The 14,023-nt window shown below is 52.0% G+C and overlaps 1 pseudogene; it reads right to left on the reverse strand.

Moving 5' to 3' along the window:
- LOC140346495 (uncharacterized) overlaps window positions 1-10,535 on the reverse strand; it is a 45,629-nt pseudogene extending 35,094 nt beyond the window's left edge.
- Window positions 10,536-14,023: the final 3,488 nt, after the last annotated feature.

Raw genomic sequence — 14,023 nt, forward strand, 5'->3', positions numbered from 1 at the left:
GCAACTTGTCCTTAGGATGAACCAGTTTTTGTCTTAAAGTGTTTCCTGGTTTAAAATAAACAGGGACTTCGTGTTTTTCCGACAGGCCAGACACATAAGGGATAGAAACACCCTTCCTTCTCTGTTCAGTTTCCCTTTTGTCCTGCTTCTTGGTTCTCTTCACTCTGTTGAGAGCCCAAGCGGGGTAACCACAGGCTGAGAGGGCATTTCGGACATGTTTTTCCTCTTTCTTCTTGCCCTCTGAGCTGGTGGGCACACCTTGAGCTCTGTGTTGTAAGGTTCTGATCACACCCAGCTTGTGCTGTAGTGGGTGGTTGGAACCAAAGAGCAGATACTGGTCCGTGTGTGTAGGTTTCCTATAAACTTCTATTTGGAGTTTCCCGTCCTCTGATCGTGGAACAATCAAGAAAGGCCAAGCGATTCTCCTTAGCGTCTTCTCTTGTAAACCTGATATGTGGGTCCACAGCATTGATGTGATCAGAGAAGGTTTCCAACTCTTGTTTCTTAATTGTTACAAAAGTATCATCGACATAGCAAAGCCACAGTTTTGGGGCGGAGCCTGAGAATGAGGCCAGTGCCTTCTTCTCAAAGTGCTCCATGTACAGGTTGGCCACTATGGGAGAGACGGGCGAGCCCATGGCACAGCCATGAATCTGTCTGTAAAATTGTCCCCGGAATTGAAAGTAAGTGGTGTTCAGACAGATGTCCAACAGTTTACATATGTGTTCAGGTGTCAGTTTGGTCCTTTCCTGTAGGTGGTGTCTTCCTGCAGACTGATCCTCACTGCTGCTACTGCATCAGAGGTCAGCGGTCAGATGCAGGTGAACAGGGACACAACATCATATGAAACCATGAGGTCATCTGGGTCCAGTTGGAGATGTTTCACTTTATCCACAAAGTTGTGCGTGTTTTCCACATGATGTACCGAATTCCCCACAAGCGGAGCCAATATAGTTGTTAAATGCTTGGCCACATTGTAGGTGATGGAATCTGTGCTGCACACTATGGGTCTGAGTGGAACCTCCTTTTTGTGTCTTTTTGGAAGGCCATAAATGCAAGGCATGGCTTCACCAGGATACAGTCTGTAATACAGAGGCCGGTCCATCACTTCCTCTTTTTCCAGCCTTTGTAAACAGTCTATCACTTTCTTCTTGTAGCCATTGGTCGGATCTCTTTTCAAGCGCTCGTATGTGGGCGTGTCCTCGAGGAGGGTGTGGACTTTGGCTTCGTAATCAGCTGCGTTGAGAATCACAGTGCAGCGCCCCCTGTCTGCTGGAGGATGTTGATGCTATGATCTTTTTCCAGTGCTGAAAGTGCTTTTCTCTCTTCAGATGTGATATTTGGGCTCTCAACAGAGTGAAGAGAACCAAGAAGCAGGACAAAAGGGAAACTGAACAGAGAAGGAAGGGTGTTTCTATCCCTTATGTGTCTGGCCTGTCGGAAAAACACGAAGTCCCTGTTTATTTTAAACCAGGAAACACTTTAAGACAAAAACTGGTTCACCCTAAGGACAAGTTGCCGACTCAAAAACAGAGCAATGTAGTTTATTCGATCCAATGCAGTGAAGAAAGTTGTAAAGAACGTTACATAGGTGAGACTAAACAGCCTCTACACAAGAGGCTCTATCAGCACAGAAGAAATACTAGTTCAGGACCTCAGAGCGCCGTGCATCTCCATCTTGAAGCCTCTAATCACTCGTTTGAAGACGGTGAGGTGAAGGTTTTAAGCAGGAGAAAAGATGGTTTGAAAGAGGAGTCAAGGAAGCTATTTTTGTTAAAAAAGAAAGACCTTCTTTAAACAGAAATGGAGGGCTAAGGTTTAATCTTCCTGGTATCTATAATGGTATACTGAACCCCTGGAAAGGTAGAGGACCAGGACCAGGACATTCAGATGCTAATCAGGTCCTCAGGGTGGTTGAGCCAGGGTCTCACAAAGACAAAGAGGATTCTAATAGGCCATTAAAATTCTGAATAGGCTCGGTAGATACAAGGGGGAGTTTCTGTTGAAACAAACAACTCTTTCTACTTCAGGAAGGCTCCTCCCAATGGGCGGGTCTTACCACAGAACAGTATTAATATCGGAGTTCTCGACCTAAATTCTTTTATTGACAATGACTCTTGGATGAGAGTCGAAACGTCTATTTTTTTCTAACTGAGTCCAGATGAAACAACTGAAGCTTTTTCTAACATGTGATTATTATAATCTGTAAATTTAGTTTCATCTTGGTTTTCATATTCTGCAGAAAAAGCCACTTATTCATCATCTTTTGATCGAGTTGATTTCTAGAACGAGCTCGTCTTTAGACTCGTGTGATTGGTCGTACCTCGCGCTCGTCTTTAGACTCGTGTGATTGGTCGTACCTCGCGCTCGTCTTTAGACTCGTGTGATTGGTCGTCACCTCGCGCTCGTCTTTAGACTCGTGTGATTGGTCGTACCTCGCGCTCGTCTTTAGACTCGTGTGATTGGTCGTCACCTCGAGCTCGTCTTTAGACTCGTGTGATTGGTCGTCACCTCGAGCTCGTCTTTAGACTCGTGTGATTGGTCGTACCTCGAGCTCGTCTTTAGACTTGTGTGATTGGTCGTCACCTCGAGCTCGTCTTTAGACTCGTGTGATTGGTCGTCACCTCGAGCTCGTCTTTAGACTCGTGTGATTGGTCGTCACCTCGAGCTCGTCTTTAGACTCGTGTGATTGGTCGTCACCTCGAGCTCGTCTTTAGACTCGTGTGATTGGTCGTCACCTCGAGCTCGTCTTTAGACTCGTGTGATTGGTCGTCACCTCGAGCTCGTCTTTAGACTCGTGTGATTGGTCGTCACCTCGCGCTCGTCTTTAGACTCGTGTGATTGGTCGTCACCTCGCGCTCGTCTTTAGACTCGTGTGATTGGTCGTACCTCGCGCTCGTCTTTAGACTCGTGTGATTGGTCGTCACCTCGCGCTCGTCTTTAGACTCGTGTGATTGGTCGTCACCTCGAGCTCGTCTTTAGACTCGTGTGATTGGTCGTCACCTCGAGCTCGTCTTTAGACTCGTGTGATTGGTCGTCACCTCGAGCTCGTCTTTAGACTCGTGTGATTGGTCGTCACCTCGAGCTCGTCTTTAGACTCGTGTGATTGGTCGTCACCTCGAGCTCGTCTTTAGACTCGTGTGATTGGTCGTACCTCGCGCTCGTCTTTAGACTCGTGTGATTGGTCGTCACCTCGCGCTCGTCTTTAGACTCGTGTGATTGGTCGTACCTCGCGCTCGTCTTTAGACTCGTGTGATTGGTCGTCACCTCGAGCTCGTCTTTAGACTCGTGTGATTGGTCGTACCTCGAGCTCGTCTTTAGACTCGTGTGATTGGTCGTCACCTCGAGCTCGTCTTTAGACTCGTGTGATTGGTCGTCACCTCGAGCTCGTCTTTAGACTCGTGTGATTGGTCGTCACCTCGAGCTCGTCTTTAGACTCGTGTGATTGGTCGTCACCTCGAGCTCGTCTTTAGACTCGTGTGATTGGTCGTACCTTGCGCTCGTCTTTAGACTCGTGTGATTGGTCGTACCTCGCGCTCGTCTTTAGACTCGTGTGATTGGTCGTCACCTCGAGCTCGTCTTTAGACTCGTGTGATTGGTCGTCACCTCGAGCTCGTCTTTAGACTCGTGTGATTGGTCGTACCTCGAGCTCGTCTTTAGACTCGTGTGATTGGTCGTCACCTCGAGCTCGTCTTTAGACTCGTGTGATTGGTCGTACCTCGCGCTCGTCTTTAGACTCGTGTGATTGGTCGTACCTCGCGCTCGTCTTTAGACTCGTGTGATTGGTCGTACCTCGCGCTCGTCTTTAGACTCGTGTGATTGGTCGTACCTCGCGCTCGTCTTTAGACTCGTGTGATTGGTCGTCACCTCGAGCTCGTCTTTAGACTCGTGTGATTGGTCGTCACCTCGCGCTCGTCTTTAGACTCGTGTGATTGGTCGTCACCTCGAGCTCGTCTTTAGACTCGTGTGATTGGTCGTCACCTCGCGCTCGTCTTTAGACTCGTGTGATTGGTCGTCACCTCGCGGTCGTCTTTAGACTCGTGTGATTGGTCGTCACCTCGAGCTCGTCTTTAGACTCGTGTGATTGGTCGTACCTCGCGCTCGTCTTTAGACTCGTGTGATTGGTCGTACCTCGCGCTCGTCTTTAGACTCGTGTGATTGGTCGTACCTCGCGCTCGTCTTTAGACTCGTGTGATTGGTCGTACCTCGCGCTCGTCTTTAGACTCGTGTGATTGGTCGTACCTCGCGCTCGTAGGCTTCTCGCCGCAGACGCGCCGCTTCGTGTCGCCACAGTTTGAGGCAGACGGCGGCGCTGATGAAGTACAGCACCATGGTGATGAAGAGGAAGACGATGGCGGCCGTTTGCCCGGCCTCCACGCGGCAGAAGGCTCCGTTCAGGCCGTTGTTGAAGACGGGCATGTTGCACATGCCGCCGCGCGTGGTGTCGCGGACGTAAACGACGGCGGCGGCGAGGTAAAGCACGCCGAGCACCAGGTTGATGGCGCACTCTGTCAGCGGCCACCAGGAGGAGTCTAACAGGATGGCCCGGTAATACAGGCTCATGCCCAGCACCACCAGGATCACCGTGACGATCCACGCCAGCCCCGCCACCACCAGCACGAACGGCGTCTTGGGCCCGGTGTACGGAGCCCCGCCCGCGCCGTAAGCCCCGCCCCCCAGCCCGCCGTACAGCTGCGGCGTGGAGTAGCCGTACATGTTGAACCACTCGTTGTCTTTGTGCACGTAAGCGCAGACGCAGGCAAACACGGCGGCGCCCAACAGCAGCTCCACACAACCCAGGATCCGCAGAAGCCCCGCCCACGACTTCATGTAGGCGTAGCGCTGGTGATACTCCTCCACGCGCTCGGCGTACGTCTGCGCCGACATGTTTGTGGGCACGTTAGACACTGAGTCTAAGGCCTCGGCGCCCAGAAGCAGCGCGTCCTTCTGCGACACGTAGCTGCCCGAGCCGCCGTACGGGTCACGGAAGGAGCCGGGCAGAGACGGCGAGGGCGGGGCAGAGGGTGGCGGCGAGCAGGGCACGCCGTTTGTGCTATGGCCGTTCATTTCAGATGAAGACTTCTTAGATTTGGGGAGGCTCCAGCGCTTGCTGCTGCGGCCGCTGCCTCTGAAGAAGTCCTTGACCGAGTCGGGGATGAAGCGCCGCACAGGTTTGATGTCCAGGGCGTCGTGGTCGGGCTCGCCTTGCTCTGGCTCCTCCTCGCTCGGCGGGTAGAACGTCTCGGGCCCCACGGCGGCATGGCTGGGGAGTGGCGGCGGCAGCGGGTCCAGGCTCGCGGCCGGCAGCACCGACGGCGGCGGCGGCGGCGGAAAAGAGTGGAGGCTCAGGCCGGACGACAGCGGAGCGTAAACCGGCGCCGGCGGAGGCGGGAAGTCTCTGTACACAGAACCTGACGGGACCTGCAGAGGGACGAGGGGTTAAAACTGCTCCTCTGAGGGTCAAAGGTCAAACACAAGAGAGTGATGGTCAAACACCTCGTCGTAAATGGGATACTCCCGAACCCGGTCGAACCTGGAGGCTCCGCCCACAGACATCTTCAGCTCTGAGAAACACAAACAGAAATATTTAAAGAGTTCAGAGGTCGTGGTCATGACCTCCTCCAGAGACACAACCTCCACCAGAGACACGACCTCCACCAGAGACACGACCTCCACCAGAGACACGACCTCCACCAGAGACACAACCTCCTCCAGAGACACGACCTCCTCCAGAGACACGACCTCCACCAGAGACACGACCTCCACCAGAGACACAACCTCCTCCAGAGACACGACCTCCTCCAGAGACACGACCTCCTCCAGAGACACGACCTCCACCAGAGACACGACCTCCACCAGAGACACGACCTCCACCAGAGACACGACCTCCACCAGAGACACAACCTCCTCCAGAGACACAACCTCCTCCAGAGACACGACCTCCTCCAGAGACACGACCTCCACCAGAGACACGACCTCCACCAGAGACGGAGACACGACCTCCACCAGAGACACGACCTCCACCAGAGACACGACCTCCACCAGAGACGGAGACACGACCTCCACCAGAGACACGACCTCCACCAGAGACACGACCTCGACCAGAGACGGAGACACGACCTCCACCAGAGACACGACCTCCACCAGAGACACGACCTCCACCAGAGACACGACCTCCACCAGAGACGGAGACACGACCTCCACCAGAGACACGACCTCCACCAGAGACGCGACCTCCACCAGAGACGCGACCTCCACCAGAGACGGAGACACGACCTCCACCAGAGACACGACCTCCACCAGAGACACGACCTCCACCAGAGACACGACCTCCACCAGAGACGGAGACACGACCTCCACCAGAGACACGACCTCCTCCAGAGACACGACCTCCTCCAGAGACACAACCTCCTCCAGAGACACGACCTCCTCCAGAGACACGACCTCCACCAGAGACGCGACCTCCACCAGAGACGGAGACACGACCTCCACCAGAGACACGACCTCCACCAGAGACACGACCTCCTCCAGAGACACGACCTCCACCAGAGACGCGACCTCCACCAGAGACGGAGACACGACCTCCACCAGAGACACGACCTCCACCAGAGACACGACCTCCACCAGAGACACGACCTCCACCAGAGACACGACCTCCACCAGAGACGGAGACACGACCTCCTCCAGAGACACGACCTCCACCAGAGACGCGACCTCCACCAGAGACGCGACCTCCACCAGAGACGCGACCTCCACCAGAGACGGAGACACGACCTCCACCAGAGACACGACCTCCACCAGAGACACGACCTCCACCAGAGACGGAGACACGACCTCCACCAGAGACACGACCTCCTCCAGAGACACGACCTCCTCCAGAGACACAACCTCCTCCAGAGACACAACCTCCTCCAGAGACACAACCTCCTCCAGAGACACGACCTCCTCCAGAGACACGACCTCCACCAGAGACGCGACCTCCACCAGAGACGGAGACACGACCTCCACCAGAGACACGACCTCCACCAGAGACACGACCTCCACCAGAGACGGAGACACGACCTCCACCAGAGACACGACCTCCTCCAGAGACACGACCTCCACCAGAGACACGACCTCCACCAGAGACGCGACCTCCTCCAGAGACACGACCTCCACCAGAGACGCGACCTCCACCAGAGACGGAGACACGACCTCCACCAGAGACACGACCTCCACCAGAGACACGACCTCCACCAGAGACACGACCTCCTCCAGAGACACGACGTCCTCCAGAGACACGACCTCCTCCAGAGACGCGACCTCCACCAGAGACGCGACCTCCACCAGAGACACGACCTCCTCCAGAGACACGACCTCCTCCAGAGACACGACCTCCACCAGAGACACGACCTCCTCCAGAGACGCGACCTCCACCAGAGACGGAGACACGACCTCCACCAGAGACGCGACCTCCACCAGAGACACGACCTCCTCCAGAGACACGACCTCCACCAGAGACGCGACCTCCTCCAGAGACACAACCTCCTCCAGAGACACGACCTCCACCAGAGACGCGACCTCCACCAGAGACACGACCTCCACCAGAGACGCGACCTCCACCAGAGACGCGACCTCCACCAGAGACGCGACCTCCACCAGAGACGCGACCTCCACCAGAGACGCGACCTCCACCAGAGACGGAGACGCGACCTCCACCAGAGACGCGACCTCCACCAGAGACGCGACCTCCTCCAGAGACACGACCTCCTCCAGAGACGCGACCTCCACCAGAGACGCGACCTCCACCAGAGACACGACCTCCTCCAGAGACACGACCTCCTCCAGAGACACGACCTCCACCAGAGACACGACCTCCTCCAGAGACGCGACCTCCACCAGAGACGGAGACACGACCTCCACCAGAGACGCGACCTCCACCAGAGACACGACCTCCTCCAGAGACACGACCTCCACCAGAGACGCGACCTCCTCCAGAGACACGACCTCCACCAGAGACACAACCTCCTCCAGAGACACAACCTCCTCCAGAGACACGACCTCCACCAGAGACGCGACCTCCACCAGAGACACAACCTCCACCAGAGACGCGACCTCCACCAGAGACACGACCTCCACCAGAGACGCGACCTCCACCAGAGACGCGACCTCCACCAGAGACGCGACCTCCACCAGAGACGGAGACACGACCTCCACCAGAGACGCGACCTCCACCAGAGACGCGACCTCCTCCAGAGACGCGACCTCCACCAGAGACGCGACCTCCACCAGAGACGCGACCTCCTGCAGAGACACGACCTCCACCAGAGACACGACCTCCAGCAGAGACACAACCTCCACCAGAGACACGACCTGACCTCCACCAGAGACACAACCTCCACCCGAGACACGACCTCCACCAGAGACACGACCTGACCTACACCAGAGACACGACCTCCACCCGAGACGCGACCTCCACCCGAGACGCGACCTCCACCAGAGACGCGACCTCCACCAGAGACGCGACCTCCACCAGAGACGCGACCTCCACCAGAGACACGACCTGACCTCCACCAGAGACACGACCTCCACCAGAGACGGAGACACGACCTCCACCAGAGACGCGACCTCCACCAGAGACGCGACCTCCACCAGAGACGCGACCTCCACCAGAGACGCGACCTCCACCAGAGACACGACCTCCAGAGACACGACCTCCACCAGAGACACGACCTCCACCAGAGACACGACCTCCTCCAGAGACACGACCTCCACCAGAGACACGACCTCCACCAGAGACACGACCTCCACCAGAGACGCGACCTCCTCCAGAGACGCGACCTCCTGCAGAGACACGACCTCCAGCAGAGACACGACCTCCACCAGAGACACGGCCTCCACCAGAGACACGACCTGACCTACACCAGAGACACGACCTCCACCCGAGACACGACCTCCACCAGAGACGCGACCTCCTCCAGAGACGCGACCTCCACCAGAGACGCGACCTCCACCAGAGACGCGACCTCCACCAGAGACACGACCTCCTCCAGAGACACGACCTCCACCAGAGGAGAGGGGGAGGAGGTTAGGGTTCTGGTTTAAAGCTACACTCTGACCCCTTAAATGTTCTGTGTGGCTTTTGATATCTCCATGGAGACAAGCAGTGGCCCCTCCAGGCCCCGTTACAGGTCAGATCTGTGGGGAGGTGACCAGGGTAACTCTAACCCTGAAAGCTGGACAGAGTCATCAAGAAGTCCAGCTCCGTCCTGGGCTGTGCTCTGGACTCGGTGCAGGAGGTGGGGGACAGAAGGGTCCTGGCTAAACTCACATCTATGCTGGACCATGAGTGTCGCCCCCTGCAGGACACTCTGTCCCCTGCAGGACACTCTGTCCCCTGCAGGACACTCTGTCCCCTGCAGGACACTGTCCTCTCTGGAGAGCAGCTTCAGTGACTGATCCACCCTCGCTGTGTGAAGGAGACGTTTCACACGTCTTTCCTTCTGCTGCTGTCAGACTTTATAACAAACACTGTCATACCCATGTGCAATACTGTCATACCCATGTGCAATACTGACAAACCCATGTGCAATACTGTCATACCCATGTGCAATACTGACATAACCATGTGCAATACTGTCATACCATGTGCAATACTGTCATACTATGTGCAATACTGTCATACCATGTGCAATACTGACATACCCATGTGCAATACTGACATACCCATGTGCAATACTGACATACCCATGTGCAATACTGACATACCCATGTGCAATACTGTCATAACCATGTGCAATACTGACATACCCATGTGCAATACTGACATACCATGTGCAATACTGTCATACCATGTGCAATACTGACATACCATGTGCAATACTGACATACCCATGTGCAATACTGACATACCATGTGCAATACTGACATACCATGTGCAATACTGACATACCATGTGCAATACTGACATACCATGTGCAATACTGACATACCATGTGCAATACTGACATACCATGTGCAATACTGACATACCCATGTGCAATACAACTGCTGTAAATAAGTGTTTACTTGCCACTATTATTATTATTTTTTATCTTATCCAGAGGAAAAGAACAGATCACTTATAGGAAGTTTTTTCAGACTTCCTGTAAGTGATCTGTTCTTTTCCTCTGGATCTTCCTGCGTTGCAACAATGAAATTTCCCCATTGTGGGACAAATAAAGACTTATCTCATCTTAATTGAATAAATGTAAGATCTTTAATGCCAGTTATTGTATATTCTCTCACAGCTTTAATTGTTGTAAATAAAGTGTGACGTTTGCGTGAAGCACGCGCCTCGCGAGCGGAAACAGGTGAAAACAACAGGTGTTTCGTCCCGACGCCGAAACTGTCCGAAACTGTCCGAAACTGTCCGAAACACACGCGTAAAGCCCCACAACGACCCCCGGGTTTCCCCACGTGACCATGTGTGGATTTATTCATGTTTCAAACGCGCCACAGAAAAGATTCTTTCAACATTAAGAGCGTCGCCTCGCGCCTCACCTGCGTCGTGTCGTAGCGTCTCACTCAGCTGCGCGCGCACATCCGGAGGACTCGGCTTTCTCCGGCTTTTCCCGGAACTGATCCCAAGTCAGATTTACCTGAACAACAGGTATGGCTCTAAACCAGGTCTAAACCAGGTCTAAACCAGGTCTAAACCAGCTCTAAACCAGCTCTAAACCAGCTCTAAACCAGGTCTAAACCAGGTCTAAACCAGGTCTAAACCAGCTCTAAACCAGGTCTAAACCAGCTCTAAACCAGGTCTAAACCAGGTCTAAACCAGCTCTAAACCAGCTCTAAACCAGCTCTAAACCAGGTCTAAACCAGGTCTAAACCAGGTCTAAACCAGCTCTAAACCAGCTCTAAACCAGGTCTAAACCAGGTCTAAACCAGGTCTAAACCAGGTCTAAACCAGGTCTAAACCAGGACTAAACCAGGTCTAAACCAGGACTAAACCAGGTCTAAACCAGGTCTAAACCAGCTCTAAACCAGGACTAAACCAGGTCTAAACCAGGTCTAAACCAGGACTAAACCAGGTCTAAACCAGGTCTAAACCAGGACTAAACCAGGTCTAAACCAGGACTAAACTAGGTCTAAACCAGCTCTAAACCAGGACTAAACCAGGTCTAAACCAGATCTAAACCAGGACTAAACCAGGACTAAACCAAGACTAAACCAGGTCTAAACCAGGTCTAAACCAGGTCTAAAGCAGGTCTATACCAGGACTAAACCAGGACTAAACCAGGACTAAACCAGGTCTAAACCAGGTCTAAACCAGGACTAAACCAGGTCTAAACCAGGACTAAACCAGGTCTAAACCAGGTCTAAACCAGGTCTAAACCAGGTCTAAACCAGGACTAAACCAGGTCTAAACCAGGTCTAAACCAGGACTAAACCAGCTCTAAACCAGGACTAAACCAAGACTAAACCAGGTCTAAACCAGGTCTAAACCAGGACTAAACCAGGTCTAAACCAGGACTAAACCAGGTCTAAACCAGGTCTAAACCAGGTCTAAACCAGGACTAAACCAGGTCTAAACCAGGTCTAAACCAGGTCTAAACCAGGACTAAACCAGGACTAAACCAGGACTAAACCAGGTCTAAACCAGGTCTAAACCAGGACTAAACCAGGACTAAACCAGGACTAAACCAGGTCTAAACCAGGACTAAACCAGGACTAAACCAGGACTAAACCAGCTCTAAACCAGCTCTAAACCAGGTCTAAACCAGGTCTAAACCAGGTCTAAACCAGCTCTAAACCAGGTCTAAACCAGCTCTAAACCAGGTCTAAACCAGGTCTAAACCAGCTCTAAACCAGCTCTAAACCAGCTCTAAACCAGGTCTAAACCAGGTCTAAACCAGCTCTAAACCAGGTCTAAACCAGGTCTAAACCAGCTCTAAACCAGGTCTAAACCAGGTCTAAACCAGGTCTAAACCAGGACTAAACCAGGTCTAAACCAGGACTAAACCAGGTCTAAACCAGGTCTAAACCAGCTCTAAACCAGGACTAAACCAGGTCTAAACCAGGTCTAAACCAGGACTAAACCAGGTCTAAACCAGGTCTAAACCAGGACTAAACCAGGTCTAAACCAGGACTAAACTAGGTCTAAACCAGCTCTAAACCAGGACTAAACCAGGTCTAAACCAGATCTAAACCAGGACTAAACCAGGACTAAACCAAGACTAAACCAGGTCTAAACCAGGTCTAAACCAGGACTAAACCAGGTCTAAACCAGGTCTAAAGCAGGTCTAAACCAGGACTAAACCAGGTCTAAACCAGGTCTAAACCAGGACTAAACCAGGACTAAACCAGGACTAAACCAGCTCTAAACCAGGACTAAACCAAGACTAAACCAGGTCTAAACCAGGTCTAAACCAGGTCTAAACCAGGACTAAACCAGGACTAAACCAGGACTAAACCAGGTCTAAACCAGGTCTAAACCAGGACTAAACCAGGTCTAAACCAGGACTAAACCAGGTCTAAACCAGGTCTAAACCAGGTCTAAACCAGGTCTAAACCAGGACTAAACCAGGTCTAAACCAGGTCTAAACCAGGACTAAACCAGGACTAAACCAGGACTAAACCAGCTCTAAACCAGGACTAAACCAAGACTAAACCAGGTCTAAACCAGGTCTAAACCAGGACTAAACCAGGTCTAAACCAGGTCTAAACCAGGTCTAAACCAGGACTAAACCAGGTCTAAACCAGGTCTAAACCAGGTCTAAACCAAGTCTAAACCAGGACTAAACCAGGACTAAACCAGGACTAAACCAGGACTAAACCAGCTCTAAACCAGGACTAAACCAAGACTAAACCAGGTCTAAACCAGGTCTAAACCAGGACTAAACCAGGTCTAAACCAGGTCTAAACCAGGTCTAAACCAGGACTAAACCAGGTCTAAACCAGGTCTAAACCAGGTCTAAACCAGGTCTAAACCAGGACTAAACCAGGACTAAACCAGGTCTAAACCAGGTCTAAACCAGGACTAAACCAGGACTAAACCAGGACTAAACCAGGTCTAAACCAGGACTAAACCAGGACTAAACCAGGTCTAAACCAGGACTAAACCAGGACTAAACCAGGACTAAACCAGGACTAAACCAGGTCTAAACCAGGTCTAAACCAGGACTAAACCAGGACTAAACCAGCTCAAAACCAGGTCTAAACCAGGTCTAAACCAGGTCTAAACCAGGACTAAACCAGGTCTAAACCAGGGCTAAACCAGAGTCAGTTTGAGCCTCAAACTGATCCCAGACCAGTCTTACAAACATTATCTTTAGTCCAACACAACTTCAGGTTTTCATAGTTAATTAGTGAATTATTTGATTAATTGCTGCAGCTTTAGACAATATTAAAATTAAACTTTATCAGGGAAATCTAATATTAACTCGTGTTGAGCGTTGAGAATAAAGCGTGGGCGCTAGGGGGCACTGTTTGAAGACATTAAGGCCGGAACCTTTCTCCTGCCGCTTGTTTCCGTCCGGACGGTGTTTGTGCTGCGCGCGGAGCCGGGAACGTAAGGATCGTTATTTACTCACGCGCGTTTGTCTTTGTGTAAGTTTAGGCTTGACTTATGATGATGTTATTATTCTCTTTATGTTCGTGACTTTAACACGTGATTCTGTTTGTCACGTGCTTCTGTTTGTCACGTGCTTTTTATAATCGCCTTTCATTTTATTCTCTTTATCTGTGTGTTTTATTTGTGTCTTTTTTAACATCACGAGATTATTCTGAATGAAAAACATCTTATTTCATAAATATACATAACTGGCCTCTATATGAATTGTTATTATTTTGACTAATAACTCTGAACTTTAAGTATTAAATATCTGTGTTTGTGGCTCTCTTTAGTCTCACTATGTGGCTCTTTAGTCTCACTATGTGGCTCTTTAGTCTCACTATGTGGCTCTTTAGTCTCACTATGTGGCTCTTTAGTCTCACTATGTGGCTCTTTAGTCTCACTATGTGGCTCTTTAGTCTCACTATGTGGCTCTTTAGTCTCACT

The sequence above is a fragment of the Eucyclogobius newberryi genome, unplaced genomic scaffold, assembly GCF_026437365.1.
Source record: "Eucyclogobius newberryi isolate DKJ021-1_F unplaced genomic scaffold, fEucNew1.0.hap1 SCAF_6, whole genome shotgun sequence".
In the NCBI taxonomy this organism is placed as follows: domain Eukaryota; kingdom Metazoa; phylum Chordata; class Actinopteri; order Gobiiformes; family Gobiidae; genus Eucyclogobius; species Eucyclogobius newberryi.